The sequence below is a fragment of the Gossypium hirsutum genome, chromosome D12, assembly GCF_007990345.1.
Source record: "Gossypium hirsutum isolate 1008001.06 chromosome D12, Gossypium_hirsutum_v2.1, whole genome shotgun sequence".
Lineage (NCBI taxonomy): Eukaryota > Viridiplantae > Streptophyta > Magnoliopsida > Malvales > Malvaceae > Gossypium > Gossypium hirsutum.
Window position 1 is genome coordinate 35,916,027 of NC_053448.1, and position 21,748 is coordinate 35,937,774.

Genomic DNA, 21,748 nt, shown 5'->3' on the forward strand with positions numbered 1-21,748 from the left:
TTCAAGCAGTATGCACTCAACTGTTGAACGAAAAATGTTATTAGCATGTGTTTGCTTGAAAATCAAATCTCCACCATTATAAAATGAGATGACACACCAACCAAGAGGTCTTTACAAGGTTGTAATGGGGAATAGGTTAAGGGTATGGAAACAATGAGAAAAATTGGCTACAATCGAGAGTCAAGTTGATAAGTTACCAAACTAAAAAAAATCAGTATTCACATCAACAAGAATTAAATATTAAAAATGAGCTTTTCAACACAATATGAAGCTAATGATTCAAGCTCAATCAATTTTTTTTCATTTTTTCTCCTTTTTTTTTGGAACCAAATAAAATTCAGCAATTTGAATAATGAAACAAAATTAGGCCACTAACCAAATCAAATCTCGATAAAAAGGGAGTCAATAAAAAGGATAATTTTACAACATATATATGGGTATGAGTTAACATTAATAGGTTAGAAGGAAAAAACGGTGTTAGGATTAACGGGATTCACTAAGGGTTAATCCAGTAGGTAAGCAGATTAAAGGTTAGGTGGGTTAAATCCTATGTGCCTTTATCATCTCAATATATCAAATTAATAATGTGGTCTTGATATGTATAATCGAAGCAAGTTCTAGAATAACAAATCAAGTTGACATACTCACAACTAAAAATAAAATGAGCACGAAATAAAATATATGCTCTATAGGCTCAAGATCTCACAAAAAATTATGGTTTTGATGTCAAACCTATAAAATTAAAACTTCAAGATAATATTTCAATTTTGGGAGACAACCTAAAACAATTATTTCTATAAAAACATCTTATCATGCTTGACTCTCTCATGTCTTAAAGTATAAATCAACCAATGCACAGACATCCACAAATAAATCCCAAGACAGAATCAATAAAAACTCTCAATTAAAAAAATTAACCTCAATGATAGGTTTGAGAAAATTACTCAAACACAAACAACAATTCAGGGATTTTATCCCATAAGAACATAAAAAACCTCTCCACATTTACGATGCACATTGTCTTTAGTGTACAAATAGATATAATCACAGAATAAGCACAATATCATAAGGGACGGAGAGAACTAAAACTGCCCTAAATTTGGATGAATTTGCCAGAATAGTGAAAATCGAAATTGTAGGCGAATTTAAATGAAGCACATGTTTCCGAGAAAACTAATAAGAAAATAGACAAAAATAAATAAGATAAAGAAATAGAAAAACAATCGAAAAAACAATAAAAATACAGTGCATAATAAAATTAAAAAAACAAATAAAATATAAAACTAAATGAAATCACTTTGGTTGGGGTAGGAAGGAAACAAAAAAAGAAAAGAAAAAAAACCAACTTTAAAAAGGAAAAAAAAGTACATGGCCATGTTGAACTACCTAGACCGTGTATGATTCAAAAATAGAGAAAAATAAGCTCAATAACCACACGACCTAGGACATACCCATGTGTCCAAGTCGTGTGTCACACACAACCATGTGTCAGGTCATGTGCGATGCTCGTTCGCTTTTCCCACGCCCATGTGATAGGTCGTGTGTCCCACACGGCCATGTCTCTAGGCTATGTGGATCACCCTAAACTGTATCGACCCTTTTATATTTTTTAATTTTTTTGAATTTTTTTAAATTTTTTTATTTTTCCTTTTTAAATTTTTTTAAATTACATGAAATTAAAATTAATAAATAATTAAAATAAAAACACTCAAACTGCCTCCTAAGAAGCACTTATTTAGAGTCTAATCTTGACTTCCATTTTTAGTTAACGGTTAAGGCAGATCTTGGAGCCAAAGCTCCTCTCTGTCGTTGTCAGTATTACCACCAAAATAAAGTTTGAGACAAAGACTGTTTACCTTGAATGTGCCGTAATGAGGGTGTGTTACCTCAGTGGCTCCATATGGAAATACAATGTGTACTACAAATGGGTTTGACCCTCTTGACTTAAGCTCTGAAGAGAACATTCATGGATCCGATTTGTATAGCAGCACTTTGCCCCTAACTTTGAACTGGTTCATCCTCTTTACATGCACACTATGGCGTTGCATAGTTATTTCTTTGATCGTTCTTGGGTTCTCATCAGCCTTTGTTCTCCATTCATCTAAATCATCGAGCTGCACCATTCGCTCTCCACTCGTCCATTGATTTTTATCACCTTGAGATGGATACTATTCAAACACATATTCATTAGTAAATTCCTACAACGAATGTCAATCCACATGATTACTATCATTAACAGAATAATGAGCATCATTTCGCTCACTAGGAACTCTAACAAAATCACATGCTTGAAGAGTAACATTTTCATCACCTACACTCAATACAAGCTCACCATTACCCACATCAATAACAGTTCTAGAAGTGGCTAAAAAGGGTCGACCTAAGATCATGGATACCTCAATATCCTCATCCATGTCCAATATAACAAAATCAACAGGGAATATAAATTTATTGACTTTAACAAATACATCTTCAACAATACCCCTAGGATACCTAATTGTTCTATCAGCTAATTGAATATTCATCTTAGTGGGTTTTGGTTCCCCGAGACCAAATTGTTTGAACATTTTATAAGGCATAACATTTATACTAGACCCCAAATCAGCCAAAACTTTTTTAACATTTAAACTACCAACAAGGCAAGGAATAGTAAAACTTCCTATATCTTTCAGCTTGTTAGGTAGTTTGTTTGGAGAATGGTCGAACAATCCTCATTAAGCTCCATAGTTGACAAGTCGTCTAACTTCGTTTTATTTTTTTAACAGCTCTTTTAAAAATTTTGCATACTTGGGCATCTACAAAAGAGTTTCAGCCAAAGGTAAGCTCTTTTATGTTGTCTTGTTTTAATGCTGCCGGATATGGAATTTGTTGTTTGAATTCTCTAACCACTGGCTTATGCTCTTTCTTACTTTCCTCAACCCTATCATTTTTTCTCAACGGATTCTAAATTTGGCTTCTTTTTAGGCTCGACTAACCCTTCGATGCTTGGAACAGTGATTCCATGGGCTTGCTTCATTAGGGTAGTTTCACTATTACTAGGTAAGCTAACTTGTTGTCTTTCCGAAACCAGTTTAGCAAGCTGTCCAATCTAATTTTCAAGCCCTTGAATCGATGCTTGTTGATTTTTTCAAGTTATCTCAGTCTTTCAAAATCGAGTTTCAGATACAGAAATAAATTTAGTTAACATTTCCTCAAGGTTTAGTTTCTTTTTTTACTGATAAGGTTGCTAAAAACCTAGAGGGGTTGTTACCTATGAAGTTGACTTGCTCATGCTCTATGCTAGAACCAAAGGGAAAACATTCTGAATTAATCATCCCCACTCCATTCACATCACATTGCACTACCGAATTTAGTTGCTTAGAAAAATTCAAACCATCAATTTTCTTACGAAAAGCTTCAACCTGATTTGCTAACATAGAAACTGCATCAATATTAAAAACATCAATTGTTTTAATTATTTTCGTTCTCATGACTTGCCACTAATAGTTATTCAGTGTCATCTCTGAAACAAACTCTTAAGCTGCCTCAGGAGTCTTATTATTCAATGTTTTGCCAGCAGCTGAATCAATTAGTTTCCTTGTCGAGGGATTCAAACCATTGTAAAAGGTTTGAACTTGTAACCATAAAGGTAACCATGATGAGGACACCTTCTCAAAATATCCTTAAATCTCTATCATGCATCATATAATGTTTCCAAATCAATTTGAGCAAAAGAAGAGATGCCGTTCCTAAACTTAGTTGTTTTAGCCGGTAAGAAGTACTTCAATAGAAACTTCTCAGTCATCTGATCCCAAGTCATGATAGAATCCCGTGGAAATGAATTCAACCATTATTTTTGTAATAGCCCATTTTTTAGTGGTTTCGGGGCCACAAATTCGATGAGTGAATTCGTAAATATTATTATTTAATATTTACAAGTCAAAAATAGTATTTTAATAAATTTTTATAATAATAATTTATTCTATTTGAAATGATAATTAGGTTCATGTGGTAAACCCTTAAAGTCAACAGGGTTTTAAAAAAGGAGGTTTTGGGACCTCATTTCTATAAACCGAGCCCGTAAATATTTTGTTAAATATTTACAGAGTGTTATTCGAGTTGTATTAAAATGGTTAATAAATTTTAATGTTTAGATAGTTAATTAAAGAAAAAGGACTAAATCGTAAAAGTCGCATAAGTTAATCGCTATTAAGTTATAAGGGCTAAATGGGTTTAAATAACTTGTTGGATGGTTTTATTTGGCAAATAAGCCATATTCATTTATGTTGGACGGTTCATTAATGGTTTACTTATAAAAATTATAAGTTATATTATAAGTTCATAATGTAAAAAAAAGTAATTAAAACAAAAATGAGACAAATGGCTATTTCATTATTTTTTATTCACTTTCTTCAACCTTTCTTCACCGAAAGCCAGGGTTCAAGAATACCAAAGTTTCAGCCATGCTTAAAATCAATTGTATGGTATGTATTTTTATCCCATTTTTTATGATTTTTATGTTTTTAAGATTGTTACAACTAAGTCCATCTAACCCGTACCTTCAGTTTTTAATTTGTTAAAAATTTTAGAAGTTTCCATTAATGAATCTTGGTTAATTTTTATGATAATAATGTGTTTGAAGCTTTGATTGTGGTATTTGGTTGTTATGTATAGTAGTTTTTATTATTTTTTTATTTAAGGATTAAATTGTTAAAATGTTAAAATTTCAAGGTTTGATGGTGAATTAGAGGTATAATTGGGACTGTTTAAGGGCCTAGATTATTCATCTGTCAATTTTAAACTTGAGAAAATGGTTAATTTGATTATTTTTAGGTTAAGGGACTAAATTGCAATAGTTGTAAAAGTTAGGGGAAATTATGTAATTTTAAAAAATAAAAGAGTATAAAATGAAGAATTAATTGGCATATGAATATAAGCTAATAAAGGGAAAATTTTACATTTTAGATCAAGACCCTGTTGACTTTCGTGGAAAAGGGAAAATTTCAAAATAGTCTTTAAACTTCTGCAACTATTACAATTCAGTCTACGAACTTGATTAAATCAATTAGTTTTTGTTTCGATTGTTTGATATTAATTGTTTATATATGAATCGATTTTGTTGGCTTGAAGGAAACAATTAAGACCATAGTTGAAAGACATTATGGCACCATACCATAAACGAGTAATACCATAGTTGAAAGACGTTATGGCATCACGATTTTATTGAGTAAGACCATAGCTAAAAGACGTTATGGCATCACGATTCTATCGAGTAAGACCATAGCTAAAAGATGATATGGCATCACGAATTAAAGAAGTAAGACCATAGTTGAAAGACACTATGGCAACACGATGGAAAATGAATAAGACATGGTTGAAAACACTATGCCATCAAGACGAGAATAAATAAGACCAGGGTTGAAAGACATCATGGTACTCTCCGATCATTTGCTATTCAAGTAACACATTTTAAGTGAGGTATGTATTGTAAGTATGAATACGAAATGAATTTTTGACTAATATAGTTTGATAATGAATTTTAAAGCCTTGGTGTGATTATATATACTTTATATGTCTATAAATATGTTAAATTGTGATGTGGTGGTGTGTTTAGAGAATTAAATAGTGATATAAGTATTTTCCTAGATTTTGATGTTATTTCATTTTATTCAATGGGTAAGTAAAGATTAATGGAAAGACATATATAAAAACTTAATGTACTAATGTTCATAAGAAATGGAAAGATGGAAATGCACATATGCAATGAAAAGGATGAGAATTTATCATGTGACGGATGGAATAAGCATGAAATTTATTTCTTAATATAGATTATGTTTACTTATTATCTACTAACTATGTGGACTCAAATGTGTAGAATGTGAAATGGATATATATATGTGTGATGGAAGATATATATAAAACCTAAATGCTTATTAGGTATATGTCATGATTTACTATGATATATTATGTATGATATATGAAATTTGAGGTATGAAAGGTAATGAAAATGAAACTACATAGCATATGATGAAAGGAATTGATGATTTGAAAAGCTTGAGAGGTTATATGCCTTATTTGGTTAAACTTATATGTGCACTGCTTCACTTACTAATCTTGTGAGGTGTTGTGTTAGGAAAAGGAAATTTGGACTATGGCTAAATGGAATCATTTATAGCCATTTAATTATTACACTTGGTAATTTTAAGTTCTATTATACGAACTTACTAAGCATTAGTTACTCACCTAGTTGATTTCTCTATTTTTGTAGGTCATCGGAAAGTTCAATTGGTTGGAATCTTCATCGGAGCACAATCACACTATCCAGTGACTATTTTGGTAGCTTTTGAATAAGTTGGGCTAATAGTTATAAATGGCATGTATAGGGTTGTAAGTTAATTTGATATGTTTCGGGCCTATGCTTAACTTACTTGCGTATATGTATGTTTTGAAATTAGTTGGTATATGTTTGTGTTGATAGACGAATTTGGTATTTTATGTGTGTCTTGTGAAGAAGTATGACTAGGTGGTATTAATTGAGAATAATGTATCTAAATGGAATGTGCATGTAATATGTGTATTGGTTATTAGTGAATGTCTTGTGATTAGGTAACTTTTTGGTATATTGAAGTGTGAATGAAACGGTTGAATGGTAGGTATGTGATGTATGTATGAAATATGAAACCATGACATTGAGGTTGAATTGTTTAGATGTTTATTTGTCGTACCAATGAGGTACATTGGATAAGTTTTTGAATTGTAAGATTTATGTGTGATTTTGGCATGTTTTGTTCTTGTTTAGGTGTGTGTTGAGTAAGTAAATTAGTTGGTAAATGGTAAGTTTATGTCTCAAGTATGCATATTTGGTAAACTTGAGTTTTAAGGTACATTTAGGTGCACATGGCCTGAGACACTATCTGTCACATGGCCGTGTGACATGCACGGGCAACCACACGGGTGTGTGCCCTGAGCATGTTGTAAAATTATACAAGTGTAGTTCCCACACGGGTTGAGACATGGGTTGAGACACGACCGTGTGTCTCAAGTCAGTGAGTTAGACGGGCTGGGAGACGCACGTGTATCCCAATTGTGAAAGTTATATGGTTTGGGGCATTTCACACAGCCTAGCTACACGATCGTGTGTCCCTCTTTTTAGGAATTTATGAGATTTGCGCTAAGCTTTCTGAATTGTTTCAAATTAGTCTCATTTTGATCTGGAATTGTTTTTAGGGCCTCGAAAGTTCAAATTAAGGCCCAAATGTGTATGTTTGTTGGATTTGTATGAGATTTGAATAATTGATATTAAATAGCATTATTAATCTGATTTGAAGTTTTGTTCTGATTTGTACGGTAATGCTCCGTAACCCTAGTCGGCGACGAAAATAGGTTAAGGGTGTTACAGTTTTGCCTTGCTCCTTAAAGAAAATATGAACAATTGTAAATGTATGGCATCATCAGTAACGCCATTGATCTTGAATGTGTCACAAATCTCTAAAAAAGTTAGCCAAATAAGCATTTGGATATTCATCTTGCAACTCATCAAACTAAACATATTGTTGCACCATCTGAATTGTATTCAGCTTGATCTCAAAATTTTTCGTAGCAACTGTTGGTCTAACAATACTTGATTCAGCCCCAGTCAGAGTAGGCTTAGCATAATCATGCATAGTTTGAGGAACAAAACGTGCAAGTGGTTGTTGCGTAACAACTCATTTCTTTAAAGTGTCAGAATAGTGGTTTAAGGGCCACAAATCTAAAGTGTAAGTCCGTAAATATTATTATTTAATATTTACGAGTATTAATGGTGTAATGATAAATTTTGATTTAATGATTATTGTTAAATGGAAGAACAATTAAGTTCAAGTGAAGTTAAGTGGTTTTAGAAAATGAGGTATCGGGACTTCGTTTCTATAAACCAAGTCGTAAATATTTTTATAAATATTTACGAAGTGTTATTAAGGTAGTATTAAAGTTTTGTTAAGAAATTATAATGTTTAAATGGTTAATTAATGAAAAAGGACTAAATTGTAAATGACGTTAAAGTTAATCGCTATTGATTATTATTAGCTAAAATGCATAATTAAAGATTTTTGGAGGATTTAAAAGGTAATTAGACATTTTTAGTGAAGAGTGGGTGGTTGTATAATCAATTAGGTGAAAAACTGTTTTAATATAATGTTGGTTTAATAATAAAATAAATTAAAAATAATAAAACAAAAAAGACATCATCTTCATTATTCATTAGCACCGAAATGTTGAAGTGAAAAACTCCATTAGAATAGCTTTAGGTTCAGCCAAACTAAAATTGATGCATGTAAGTGATTTATTTATCGATTTTTCATAAATTTTATATTTTTGAGATCGTTGCAACTAGGTCCAAGTAGCCTGTACCTTTATTTTGAAACCGTTAAAGATTTTGAATGTTGCCATTGATGAATCTTTGTGATTTTAGATGTTAAATGATGAGTTTGAAGTATTAGTTATTATTTATAAGTATTTTTTAAGTAAATTTTAATGATTTAAATGATTAGGGATTTAAAGATGTGAAATTGTTGCAAATGTAGGCTGTAATGGATGCTATTAACATTCAGCTAGTATGGATTTTCAATAAAATGGGTTTATTTGCATTGTACAGCCCAATATTTTCCCATTACAAACCCAACAAACCCAATAACAGACCCAAAAACAAGCCCAAACTAACCCACAACCCAAAATCTAAAAACCCAATACCCATTTTCAGAAAAAATAAAAGAAAACCCTAGTCCCTAACCCTAGCCACCGCACCTAGCCCACTTGCCCTGCCATCGCCGCCTCTACCAACACCACCACGGTCACTCGCCGGATCGCCACTTGCGCCTGCAAAATCAGAAAGAAGCGACAGAAAGCAAAAAAAAAAGGAATAAAAAATATGTAAAAAATGGCTATATAAAAGCCATTCGAAAATGTAAAGGGAGGGATCTCTTTTCGCAATCTCTTGACGAGATTTGAAGAAAAAAGAAATAAAAACAAAAAAGGTTGTTGCTTTTTTTTTCTTTTTTTTCGTCTTTTATTTTATTTTCTTTTCCTATTTTCAAAACAAAAAAAAAAGAAAGGAGGCATTTTAACCCTTTTTCTACTGACGCTGGAGCGATCAGGAAGACGAGGAGAGGCATCAGAGAGAAAAAGAGAGACTTTTGGTCTCCCCACCGCCGTGCACGGTGGCGCCGGCGGCTGGTGCGGTGGCTCTTGGCCAGACCCTTGACCGAAGAAGAGAGAGAGGGGAGAGTGTTTCTTTTTAAAGTTTTTTTTGAAAGGAGAAGGAAAATGAATTTTTTTTAAAAAAAAAAGCTGACTTAAATAGGGTTCCAAAACGACGTCGTTTTGGGTAGCCTTCTCAGGCACCAAAACGGCACCGTTTTGACCTGACCCATTGGCCGACCCGACCCCCTCCAGGGGGATCCGCGTGTTTTCAAGGGATGGGCTAATTGCACTTTTAGCCCTTCCCCTTTTTAATGGTTTTATAATCAAGTCTTTTAGTTTTTTTTTTAATTTTCGCTATGATTTATTGTGTTTTCAATTTAGTCCCTACTAGAACTCACATTTTGCAAGAATGGGATTATTTCCCTTTTGCCCCTCCTAGTTTTTCATCGCGTTCGATGTGGCCCTTCCTCTTTTTTATTTATTTTAGATTTGACCCCAAATTTTGTTTTAAAATTTCAATTCGATCCTTTTTCGTTATTTTGGTTATTTTATTAATAAATCTATTATGATTATTATTATGATTATTTTTATTTATTTATATCCTCATTTATATATATACATATATTTGCAATTTCTAATTTTGCTACATATATATGTGCATGCGGCATTTTTTATATTATACGTACATATTTTTATAATTTATTTATTTATATATATACATACTTATATATATTTTTTATATTTTATAATTTTTATATACATTTTGTATACATATACGTGCATATACATATTTACATAAACTTTTATATTTAATAATTTTAAAATAAATATATACATATTTTTCATATTTTTATAAATTTATGTACATACACACTTTTTTTATAACTTACATACTTATATTTTATATATTTTTTGCATTTTATAATCTATATACATATACATGTAAATACTTATATTTTTATATCTTATAATTCATATATATTTTTTCATATTTTCATAATTTTATGTATATACATACATATATAGTTCCCTTATATGTACATACACATGTCCATTTTTATGTTTTAGTGTATTTATTTATTTATTTATTTATTTGTTATGGTATATACATGATTGATTTGTTTTTCTTATTATTCTTTTTTGTTCATATTATTTTTGTTCATATTATCGTATTTATTATTTCATTATGCATATTAACACCATACTTCGAAAAACGAAAATTTTTCAAAGTAAGGCAATATTTTGTGTTTGGAAATTCGAGAAAACGTTCCCTAATTTGCTGGGTTTTGATTTTTCCCGTTCAACCAAATAGGTAAATATCCTTTTGAAAATTTCAAAATAAGGCAATGTTTTGCGTTTGTAAATTCAAGAAAACGTGCCCTAATGTGCTGGTTTTCGATTTTTCTCGTTCGATCAAATAGCAAAATATCCTTTTAAAATTTTGAAATAAGACAATATTTTGCGTTTGGAAATTCGAGGAAATGTGCCCTAATGTGCTGGGTTTCGATTTCTCGTTTAACCAAATAGCCAAATATCCTCTTAAATTTTAATCCATGTCATTCAAGTTTTTTTTAGGATCGTATTTTAAATCTCTTTAAAGTTTTTCAGTTTTTCGACACTAAGACATTAAGTAATCAACTAGGTACCAATTTTGGGCGTAACGAGGGTGGTAATCCTTCCTCGTGCATAACCGACTCCCGAACCTGTTTTTTTGAATTTCGTGGACCAAAACTGTTGTTTTAATAAAATCAAATCGTTTATTAAAAACAACCACTTTTCAAGGTGACCCGATCACACCTAATCAAAAGGATTGGTGGCGACTCCCGTTTTTTTGTTTCCATTTTCAAAATTCAAGTCGACCTTGTTTTGTTAAAAAATGGTGTCAACAGCTTGGCGACTCCGCTAGGGATCCAAAATAAGAGAGTCAAGCCACGAGTTGATTACTTTTTGTCTTCTTGTCAAAAATTGAAGATTTGGTTTAAATTTACGACCCTTTCATTGCATTTCATTCATCTTTATTACAATTTCCATTATTATGGTTTATGATCGTTGTGTTGGCTTAAATTTTGGCATCTTTCTGCACATTGCATTGCATGACCTTTGGTCACCCCCTTTTAAGTGGGAGTGAGAAGCTACTCCTTCGTGAGGTTTTCACCTCTGTGCAGGATAGTGGATCGCTTTTGGGATGCATCTGTACCTATGTCTTCGTGAGATTTTCATCTCCGTGCAGCCATAGGGAAATGTATTCCCTTGAACCGAACTCGGTCTATATGAGCCTATAATGGGTGAAGATCGAGGAATCTGCTGGTTTGGGTACCCTTACTTTAGAGCCAAACTTCATGTAGTGGACCTTAGGAGCCCACCCTAGGTAGAACCACTTCGAACCCTAGTATTCACCCGAATAGGTGTTCTATTTATTCTTGCTCGCTTTTGCTTTATACTAACCTGTTTTCTTTTTTGTTATGATTGCTTTGCATTTTCATCATAAAAAGAGGTGTTGATTCACGTTCGGTTGTTTAATAGAAAGCTTGTCATAAGGAAATGGGTTTCTTGATAAAGTGGATAATAATATGGTTGTCCGAATATGGTCCAAGAAAACGTGATAAGAGAAGGATGATAGTTTAATGGAGGACTACACGACCATTGCTTCGTTGCCTGAGAATTTAAGATGACAAAGATTATTCGAGAGCCGCTGAACTTTCTTAAAGAGAAGCCAACGAGCGTCACGAGGATGAATGATTAACGAGTCGCAGTCCGGATCAAGCAAAAAGGAGATAGAAAAGACGTCCCTTTTAAAGAGTTCGTGAGATTTATCTTAACACTCGAATGAAGAAATTGAATGTCTCCGCCTATGAGGGTAAAGCCGTATATATATCCGCTTTATGTAAAGAGATTTGTTTTCTAGTAAAGTTGTTCTAATAGAATTGAACCAAGAATCAATGTCTCTTTTTGCATTCATGCATTTGCATTACATGACATCATATGCATTATCGACCATTAAAATACCCTAATTGAGAAAATTATTTCAGCAAATCTGGAAAACCAACATTCTTTCAGTACCCCAACAGAAAGTAAAGGAATGGACCAAAGATTGGAGAGATTAGAGCAGATGCAAATACAGATGCTAGAGAAATTGGCCAAGTTTCATCAAGATATGAAGGATCAGATGCTAGAAGTCCAAAGAAATCTGATGAGCCAGTTAACCCAGTTATTGGATATGAGGTTAGAAAAAGGAAAAAACCCAGTGGTACACTTTGGGAATGATAATGAAGGTCCTACAAATCTTCCAGACCTTACCCCAACAAACATCCAAGCATAACCAAACATATATCCACAAGGGGTAACTGTTAACATCCGACCACAATACCAGACCAATACTTCGACACCGGTGAATTTTGCGACAGGTTCAGGTTCCAATCTGAGGGGCAATCTAACTAATCCTGTTGTCATTGATGATCTAGCAGAAACAAAACAGGCAAGGGTAGAGTTCTCAAAACAATTTGAAGATCGCTACAAACGGAAAGGGCAAGACTGGAACTCCCAAAACAATACTTCAAAGGTCTCGAGGAAGAGGAAAAATGAGATGAATAATGCGGGTAGGTATAACGAGGGTTATTCAAAGTCGATTACCGCAAGCCAACCAAGGACGGTTGCTACTGGCCATCAGAATCCCCCAAGACAAGAATCTGGCACAAAGCAAAACATTAAGAAGCCCCAATTTACACTAATCCCAATGTCGTACCGGGAGCTGTATCAGAGTTTATTTGACGCACATGTTGTCTTCCCTTTCTACTTGAAGCCTTTACAACCACCGTACCCCAAATGGTACGACACAAATGCGCAATGTGACTATCATGCGGGAATTACGGGACATTCTATACAAAACTGCACAGCCTTTAAAAAGCTGGTCGAAAGGTTTGTCAATATGGGCATTGTCAAATTTGAGGATTCACTCAGTACAGAAAATCTGCTATTCAATCATATGGATAATGGGGGGAATGCAATGAATGAAGAAACGTTGGGAAACGTTCACATCAGTGCTGTATACGAAGAAACAACTGAAAAAGAGATCTTATTAGATAGTCGCCCTTATAAACCTAGGAGTGTTCTAAATAATGGGACAGTAAAAGAGACCCTGTAGTATTTAGAGCCTACTTAGAGTAATATTAAGAACACACTTGCTGCTTTTAGCCTAGAGGCAACAAGAACTCTTTTGTGAAATAGGCTCATGTCTGAATGTCGTTATTTTAATGAATTTGCAATCATTTTTTAGCCAATATTCTTTCATTCTTTATGAATAATTATTTTTATTCTTTCATTCTTTCTTTCAAATCATTATTTCATTCATTCATAATCATATTGTACAGATAATTATTCTTAAAATCATACATTCTTTGTATATTCTCTTGTACCTACAATAGGTCCCCAGATATCAATGACATGAGTGACGCTGCTACAGACTCAGAATTTCCTTTTGAGCGAGACATGTGTTTAGAGGGATCTCATGACTTTGAAGATGACATAGATTGTAGCTTATCTTCGGACTTGTTGAAAAAATATTCCACCCTACAAAAACTCAATGGAATCTGTTCCCTATGTGGGGCATGAAAGTCATTAGGTCGATCTCGTCAAAAGATTCTGGCAGTCATCAATTTATCTTCGTGGGTAGAAGCCGCTTCATATGACAACGTCACAAAGTTGACAGTCAGCAAATTCTCGAAAAAATCATATGTTAGTATGGGATGCAAAAAAAAATAACAAAACAAAACAAAACAAAAAACAAAAAATAAAAATAAAAAAACAAAAAAAATCTCTGCCGGGGCAATACCGTTCCCTTTGGCCTATCGCAGTTTTGCTCATTGAGGTCGAGATTTTCTTTTCTTTGAGTTTTTGGATCCAATCCCAATTGAAGAGGAATGTTCCAAGTTATCCATCATGGTCAAGTGCGCCAAAAGTAAATGATGCAAGCTCAAAAAAAAGGAAGAAGAAGTTCGCCCTAGAGGATTTCACGAGAGGGGCTTGGTATTGAAGAAGATCCTTCCCATACAAAAGAACTTTATGCCAAGTTGGAAAGAACATTATGTGGATGGCCTTATCTAGAAAAGCATCAATCTTGATCAGAAGGGATAACAAGGACATGCCTAATCCTATGAGTTTAGATGCAATCAAAAATATATTTTGAAAAAGAAGAAGAAAAAAAAATGAGAGGCCAAGGTGAAAACCCGCGAAGGGCGCATTGAGACCAAAGGGGATTTAAGTTGAAAACCCAAAAGGGTGGCTCAAATTTTGGAACAAAATGGGGCACGAAGTGATCAGAGCAGCTTAAATTTTGATTAAATTGGGGCATGTAATGACCTTGCTATACCTAAATCAACAGGAAAGGGTAGGCGACATCTTGGGGCATTGACAAAGTCCTACAGATCTCTTAAACACATGTCAAACTCAGAATGGGCTTTCAGAAAGTTAGTACAGAGAACTTCAAGCTGCGATATCTGGGGCACCTAACCTTCATACTATTTATATATTGAATTTGTTGTTCTTTGAATACTTCATTCTTTTTCAAGATACATGTTCCAATCAATTCCTCTTTCATTCTTGATAATTTATTCATTTCGAGCTATGCTTCAAAATCAATTTTATTTTTATCCATTGTTATGATCTTTTGCAAGCATGTTGCATTGGAATAATGATTAATGGACTAATAATACTTTCACAATGGAAGTTTTGCATATTTACTCTAGAAGCTTCTAAATAATATAGGAACCTGAAGTAGGACTATTGTTTAGAAGACACCAAGTTTAAAGGGTGAAATATCTAAGAAGGAAGAGTCTAAGTTAAAGACTATCCTTTCGGATTTTGTTGACTCAAACATTGATTGAGCAAAATGACAAGATGTAGTGTCGGTGGCAAAGCTTCAATGAACAAATAAGCGATGTTCACCAAGAAAAGGTCTTCTGGGAGAAGAAAATTATTTATTGATGCATAGGCATTTGGTGTGACACCCTGAGAATGGTGTGAGAGACCAAGGAGATTCAGATCATGTATCCCTGAATAGTAGTGGAAAATATTTGAGAAAGAGCCAGATCTTATACTCCTAAATTACAGTGGGAGGAAGACAGTTCAAATTTTATGTCCCAAAATTACAATGGCCTTAACCTTGAAGATTACAATGGATTGAAGTTTGAAGATTACAGTGGGGGTAATCCGATTGATTAAGAAATGAGTGCCACCAGCCGAGCAGGATAGCATTCTGACATGTTGGTAATAAAATCTTGATGAAGAATAAGGAATAATAACCCAAACATTAAAAATGGATCATTTGCATGGCATTTTGCATTAAGTTAGGAGATTTGATCATATCATCCTAATCGCTAGGCATAATTAGGTTCATGAAATAGAACATACAGATCATGTTCCCCAGAGAACAGATCAAAGATAGCAGATCTTGTCTTCCTATATTTGGCAGCGGAGTAGACCGAAGATAGCAGATCTTGTCTTCCAGTATTTGGCAGCGGAGTAGATCAAAGATAGCAGATCTTTTCTTCCTGTATTTGGCAGCGGAGTAGATCGAAGATAGCAGATCTTGTCTTCCTGTATTTAGCAACGGAGAAGATCGAAGATAGAAGATCTTATCTTCCTCTTTTTCGCAACGGAGTAGATCGAAGATAGCAGATCTTGTCTTCCTATATTTGGCAGCGGAGTAGATAAAAGATAGCAGATCTTGTCTTCCTGTATTTGGCAGCGGAGTAGATCTGTATTTACCAGCAGAGTAGATCGAAGATAACAGATCTTGTCTTCCTGTATTTGGCAGCGGAGTAGATCGAAGATAGAAGATCTTGTCTTCCGGTATTTGGCAGCGGAATAGATCGAAGATAGCAGATCTTGTCTTCCTGTATTTCGCAGTAGAGTAGATCGAAGATAGCAGATCTTGTCTTTCTGTATTTGGCAGCGAAGTAGATCAAAGATAGCAGCTCTTGTCTTCCTGTATTTCGTAGCGGAGTGATCGAAGATAGCATATTCTGTCTCCCTAAGCAGTAATGGAGCAGATCGAAGATGGCGAATCTTATCTTCCCAAGATAATGGAGAAGTAGATTTAAGCCATTAGTCCTATCTCCCTAAGCAGTAGTGGAGTAGGTTGAAGATGGCAGATTCTGTCCCCCTAAGAAGTAGTGGAGAAGATCGAACATGGCGAATCTTATCTTCCCAAGATAGTGGAGAAGTAGATTTAAGCCATTAGTCTTATCTCCCTAAGTAGTAGTGGAGTAGGTTGAAGATTGCAGATTCTGTCCCCCTAAGTAATAGTGGAGCAGATCGAAGATGGCGAATCTTATCTTCCCAAGATAGTGGAGAAGCAGATTTAAGCAATTAGTCTGATCTCCCTAAGTAGTAGTAGAGTAGGTTGAAGATAGCAGATCTTGTCTTCCTGTATTTGGCAGCGGAGTAGATCGAAGATAGCAGATCTTGTCTTCCTGTATTTTGTAGCGGAGTAGATCGACGATAGCGGAACTTGTCTTCCTATATTTTGCAGTGGAGTAGATCGAAGATAGCAAATCTTGTCTTCCTGTATTTGGCAGCGGAGTAGATCGAAGATAGCAGATCTTGTCTTCTTGTATTTGGCAGCGGAGTAGATCGAAGATACTAGATCTTGTCTTCCTGTATTTGACAACAGAGTAGATCGAAGAAAGTAGATCTTGTCTTCTTGTATTTGGTAGCGGAGTAGATCGAAGATGGCAGATCTTGTCTTCCTGTATTTGGCAGCGGAATAGATCGAAGATAGCAGATCTTGTCTTCCTGTATTTGGCAGCAAAGTAGATCGAAGAAAGAAGATCTTGTCTTCTTGTATTTGGCAGCGGAGTAGATCGAAGATAGTAGATCTTGTCTTCCTGTATTTGGCAGCGGAGTAGATCGAAGATAGCAGATCTTGTCTTCCTGTATTTGGTAGCGGAGTAGATCGAAGATAGTAGATCTTGTCTTCCTGTATTTGGCAGCGGAGTAGATCGAAGATAGCAGATCTTGTCTTCCTGTATTTGGTAGCGGAGTAGATCGAAGATAGGAGATCTTGTCTTCCTGTATTTCGCAGCAGAGTAGATCGAAGCTAGCAGATTCTGTCTCCCTAAGCAGTAGTGGAGGAGATCGAAGATGGCAAATCTTATCTTCCCAAGATAATGGAGAAGAAGATTTAAGCCATTAGTCCTATCTCCCTAAGAAGTAGTGGAGTAGGTTGATGATGGCAGATTCTGCACCCCTAAGCAGTAGTGGAGAAGATCAAAGATGGCGAATCTTATCTTCCCAAGATAGTGGAGAAGCAGATTTAAGCCATTAGTCTTATCTCCCTAAGTAGTAGTGGAGTAGATTGAAAATTGCAGATTCTATCCCCCTAAGCAGTAGTGGAGCAGATCGAAGATGGTGAATCTTATCTTCCCATAATAGTGGAGAAGCAGATTTAAGTCATTAGTCCAATCTCCCTAAGCAGTAGTGGAGTAGGTTGAAGATTGCAGATTCTGTCTCCCTAAGCAGTAGTGGAGCAGATCGAAGATTGTGAATCTTATCTTCCGAGGATAGTGAAGAAGCAAATTTAATCCATTAGTCATATCTCCCTAAGCAGTAGTGGAGTAGGTCAAAGATTGTAGATTTTGTATCCCTAAGCAATAGTGGAGCAGATCAAAGACGGTGAATCTTATCTTCTCAAGATAGTGGAGAAGCTGATTTAAGCCATTAGTACTATCTCCCTAAGCAGTAGTGGAGTAGGTTAAAGATTGTGAATCCTATCTCTCTAAGCAGTAGTAGAGCAGATAAAAAACAGCGAATCTTACTTACTTGACGAACCTTAATTCCCTTTTGCAGTGGAGTAGACTAAAACCACAAATCTTGTCCCTCTAAAGTTGCTACGAAGACGATTGAAGCTACAAGTCAGAGCTTCCTGAAGTGCAGTGAAATAGAGCGAAACAACAAGCCACAGTGGATTGAAATAAAGCTACTTGAAGAGAAGCGTCAAGAGAAGTTAAGACTCAGCGAGACCAGGCAAAATATTGGTCTTTCTAGATCTTTGCTCTGTTCTCGTTACACGACAACAAGCAAAGAGGGGCAGCTGTACAACCCAATATTTTGCCCATTACAAAGCCAACAAACCCAATAACAGACCCAAAAACAAGCCCAAACTAACCCACAACCCAAAATCTAAAAACCCAATACCCATTTTCAGAAAAAACAAAAGAAAATCCTAGCCCCTAACCCTACCCGCCGCACCTAGCCCACTTACCCTGCCACCGCCGCCTCTGACCAGCACCGCCACGGTCACGTTGCTAGATCGCCACTTGCACCTGCAAAATTAGAAAGAAGCGACAGAAAGCAAAAAAAAAGGGAATAAAAAATATGTGAAAATGGCTATATAAAAGCCATTCGAAAATGTAAAGGGAGGGATCTCTTGTTGTAATCTCTTGACGAGATTTGAAGAAAAAATAAATAAAAAAAAGGTGGTTGCTTTTTTTATTTTTTTCGTCTTTTATTTTATTTTCTTTTCCTATTTTTGAAACAAAAAAAAGAAGAAATGAGGCGTTTTTACCATTTTTTACCGACGCCGAAGCAATCAGGAAGACAAGGAGAGGCATCGGAGAGAAAATTAGAGACTTTTGGTCTCCCCGCCGCCATGCACAGCAGCGCCGGCGCCAGCAACCGGCGGCTGGTGCGGTGGCTCTCGGCCGGACCCTTGACCGGGGAAGAGAGAGAGGGGAGAGTGTTTCTTTTTGCAGTTTTTTTTGAAAGGACAAGGAGAATGAATTTTTTTTAAAAAAAAGCTGACTTAAATAGGGTTCCAAAACGACGTCGTTTTGGGCAGCCTTCTCAGGCACCAAAATGGCGCCGTTTTCACCTGACCCGTTGGCTGACCCGACCCGCTCCAGGGGGATCCGCGTGTTTTCAAGGGATGGGTTAATTGTACTTTTAGCCTTTCCCCTTTTTAATGGTTTTATAATCAAGTCTTTTAGTTTTTTTTTTAATTTTTCCCTATGATTTATTGTGTTTTCAATTTAGTCCCTACTGGAACTCGCATTTTACAAGAATAGGATTATTTCCCTTTTGCCCCTCCTAGTTTTTCAGCGCTTTTGATGTGGCCCTTCCTCTTTTTTATTTATTTCAGATTTGACCACAAATTTTGTTTTAAAATTTCAATTCGGTCCTTTTTCGTTATTTTGGTTATTTTATTAATAAATCTATTATGATTATTTTTATTTATTTATTTCCTCATTTATATATATACATATATTTCCAATTTCCAATTTTGCTATATATATGTGCATGCGTGCATTTTTTATATTATACGTACATATTTTTATAATTTATTTATTTATATATATACATACTTATATATATTATATTTTATAATTTTTATATACATTTTGTATACATATACGTGCATATACATATTTACATAAACTTTTATATTTAATAATTTTAAAATACATATATACATATATTTTTCATATTTTTATAAATTTATGTACATACACACTTTTTTATAACGTACATACTTATATTTTATATATTTTTTGCATTTTATAATATATATACATATACATGTAAATACTTATATTTTTATATCTTATAATTCATATATATTTTTTTCATAATTTTATGTATATACATACATATATAGTTCCCTTATATGTACATACACATGCCCATTTTTATGTTTTAGTTTATTTATTTATTTATTTGTTATGGTATATACATGATTGATTTGTTTTTTTTTATTCATTTTTGTTCATATTATTTTTTTTTCACATTATCATATTTATTATTTCATTATGCATATTAACACCATACTTCAAAAAAGGAAAATTTTTCAAAGTAAGGCAATATTTTGCGTTTGAAAATTCGAGAAAACGTGCCCTAATGTGCTGGGTTTCGATTTTTCTCGTTCAACCGAATAGCTAAATATCCTTTTAAAAATTTCAAAATAAGGTAATGTTTTGCGTTTGGAAATTCGAGAAAACGTGCCCTAATGTGCTGGGTTTCGATTTTTCTCGTTCGATCAAATAGCCAAATATCCTTTTAAAATTTCGAAATAAGACAATATTTTACGTTTAGAAATTCGAGGAAATGTGCCCTAATGTGCTGGGTTTCGATTTCTTGTTTAACCAAATAGCCAAATATCCTCTTAAATTTTAATCCATGTCATTCAAGTTTTTTTTTAGGATCGTATTTTAAATCTCTTTAAAGTTTTCAGTTTTTTGACACTAAGACATTAAGTAATCAACTAGTTACCAATTTTGGGCGTATCGAGGGTGCTAATCCTTCCTCGTACGTAACCGACTCTCGAACCTATTTTTCTGAATTTCGTGGACCAAAATCGTTGTTTTAATAAAATCAAATCGTTTATTAAAAACAACCACTTTTCAAGGTGACCCTATCACACCTTATCAAAAAGGATTGGTGGAGACTCCCGTTTTTTCATTTCCATTTTCAAAATCTAAGTCGACCTCATTTTGTTAAAAAAATGGTGTCAACATGCATGATTAGGACATAGGGACTAAATTGAATAAAAATGGAAAGTTAAGGGTAATTTTGTAAAAATATCAAAAAATACTAAATTGCATAAAATGAATTGGTTTTGCTGTCTAAATTAATGAATTGAATGAAATTTTTATTTAGATTAAGAATGAGTGGAAACATCGAGGAGAAGAGAAAATTACCAAATAGCCCCTGTACTTAGTCATTACTGTAATTTAGTTAGGTAAGTTCGTATGATTAATTAACATTTTAATTTTATATTAAATTATGTATTCATGTATTGTTTGCCATGAAATCAAATGTTGAAATCCAATTATGTTACGACGATTATTGAGTCCCGTTTGAACCTTAGGAATTCGTAGGATACAAATGACATGTCATTAGGGTTACCATGTTTCGAGTGTTGGTCCTGAATGTCCTACCGATGGCTGAGGTCCGACATTTCTTGCAAATACTCAACAGCTTGGGTGAGCAACATCGCGTAGCTTACATTCCGACTATCAGCATGTGTAAGTAGACCCATTTCATTAATCGAGTGAGCAACAACGTAAAGGAAAAGGAAAGGTTACGACTATATGTTTAGCACACTTTGTGTGAGCTTTCCCGCGTATCTGATGTTATTTTAAATGGTTCAACGGGCATGAAAAGGAAAGGAATAGTAAGTACTCGAATGACTTATGTCATTAATCTATGAAAAGGTTTGAAAAGAAATGTCCAGTGAAAGTATGTCTATGTTCATGAAATTGATGATTTTAAATGATGTTGTTCATGTATAATGACTTATCTTATGTTAATTCAACGGAATTATGAGTTGATGCACTAACATGTGTTGTTGATGATACTTAGGTTGGTGCCAAGCTTATGGTTGGATTATATCATGCTTAATATTAATGATATACATCGAAATGACAAGTGTCCAAATGGAAATATGCTTATGTGCATGAAAAGGTTGTATGAATCAAAAGAAATATTTTCTTATGAAATGACTTATCATGTGGTTGATCCCAAAAGAGTTATGTATAAATGCACTAACTTGTGTATTGATGATGATATTTAGGCTTACGTCAAGCATGTATAATTGGTT

The 21,748-nt window shown here is 34.2% G+C and overlaps 1 non-coding gene across 1 annotated transcript; it reads left to right on the plus strand.

Moving 5' to 3' along the window:
* Positions 1-3,629: 3,629 nt before the first annotated feature.
* Positions 3,630-3,736, plus strand: LOC121224744 (small nucleolar RNA R71). Its single transcript, XR_005922489.1, has one exon. It is a non-coding gene; the product is annotated as a small nucleolar RNA R71 (small nucleolar RNA).
* Positions 3,737-21,748: the final 18,012 nt, after the last annotated feature.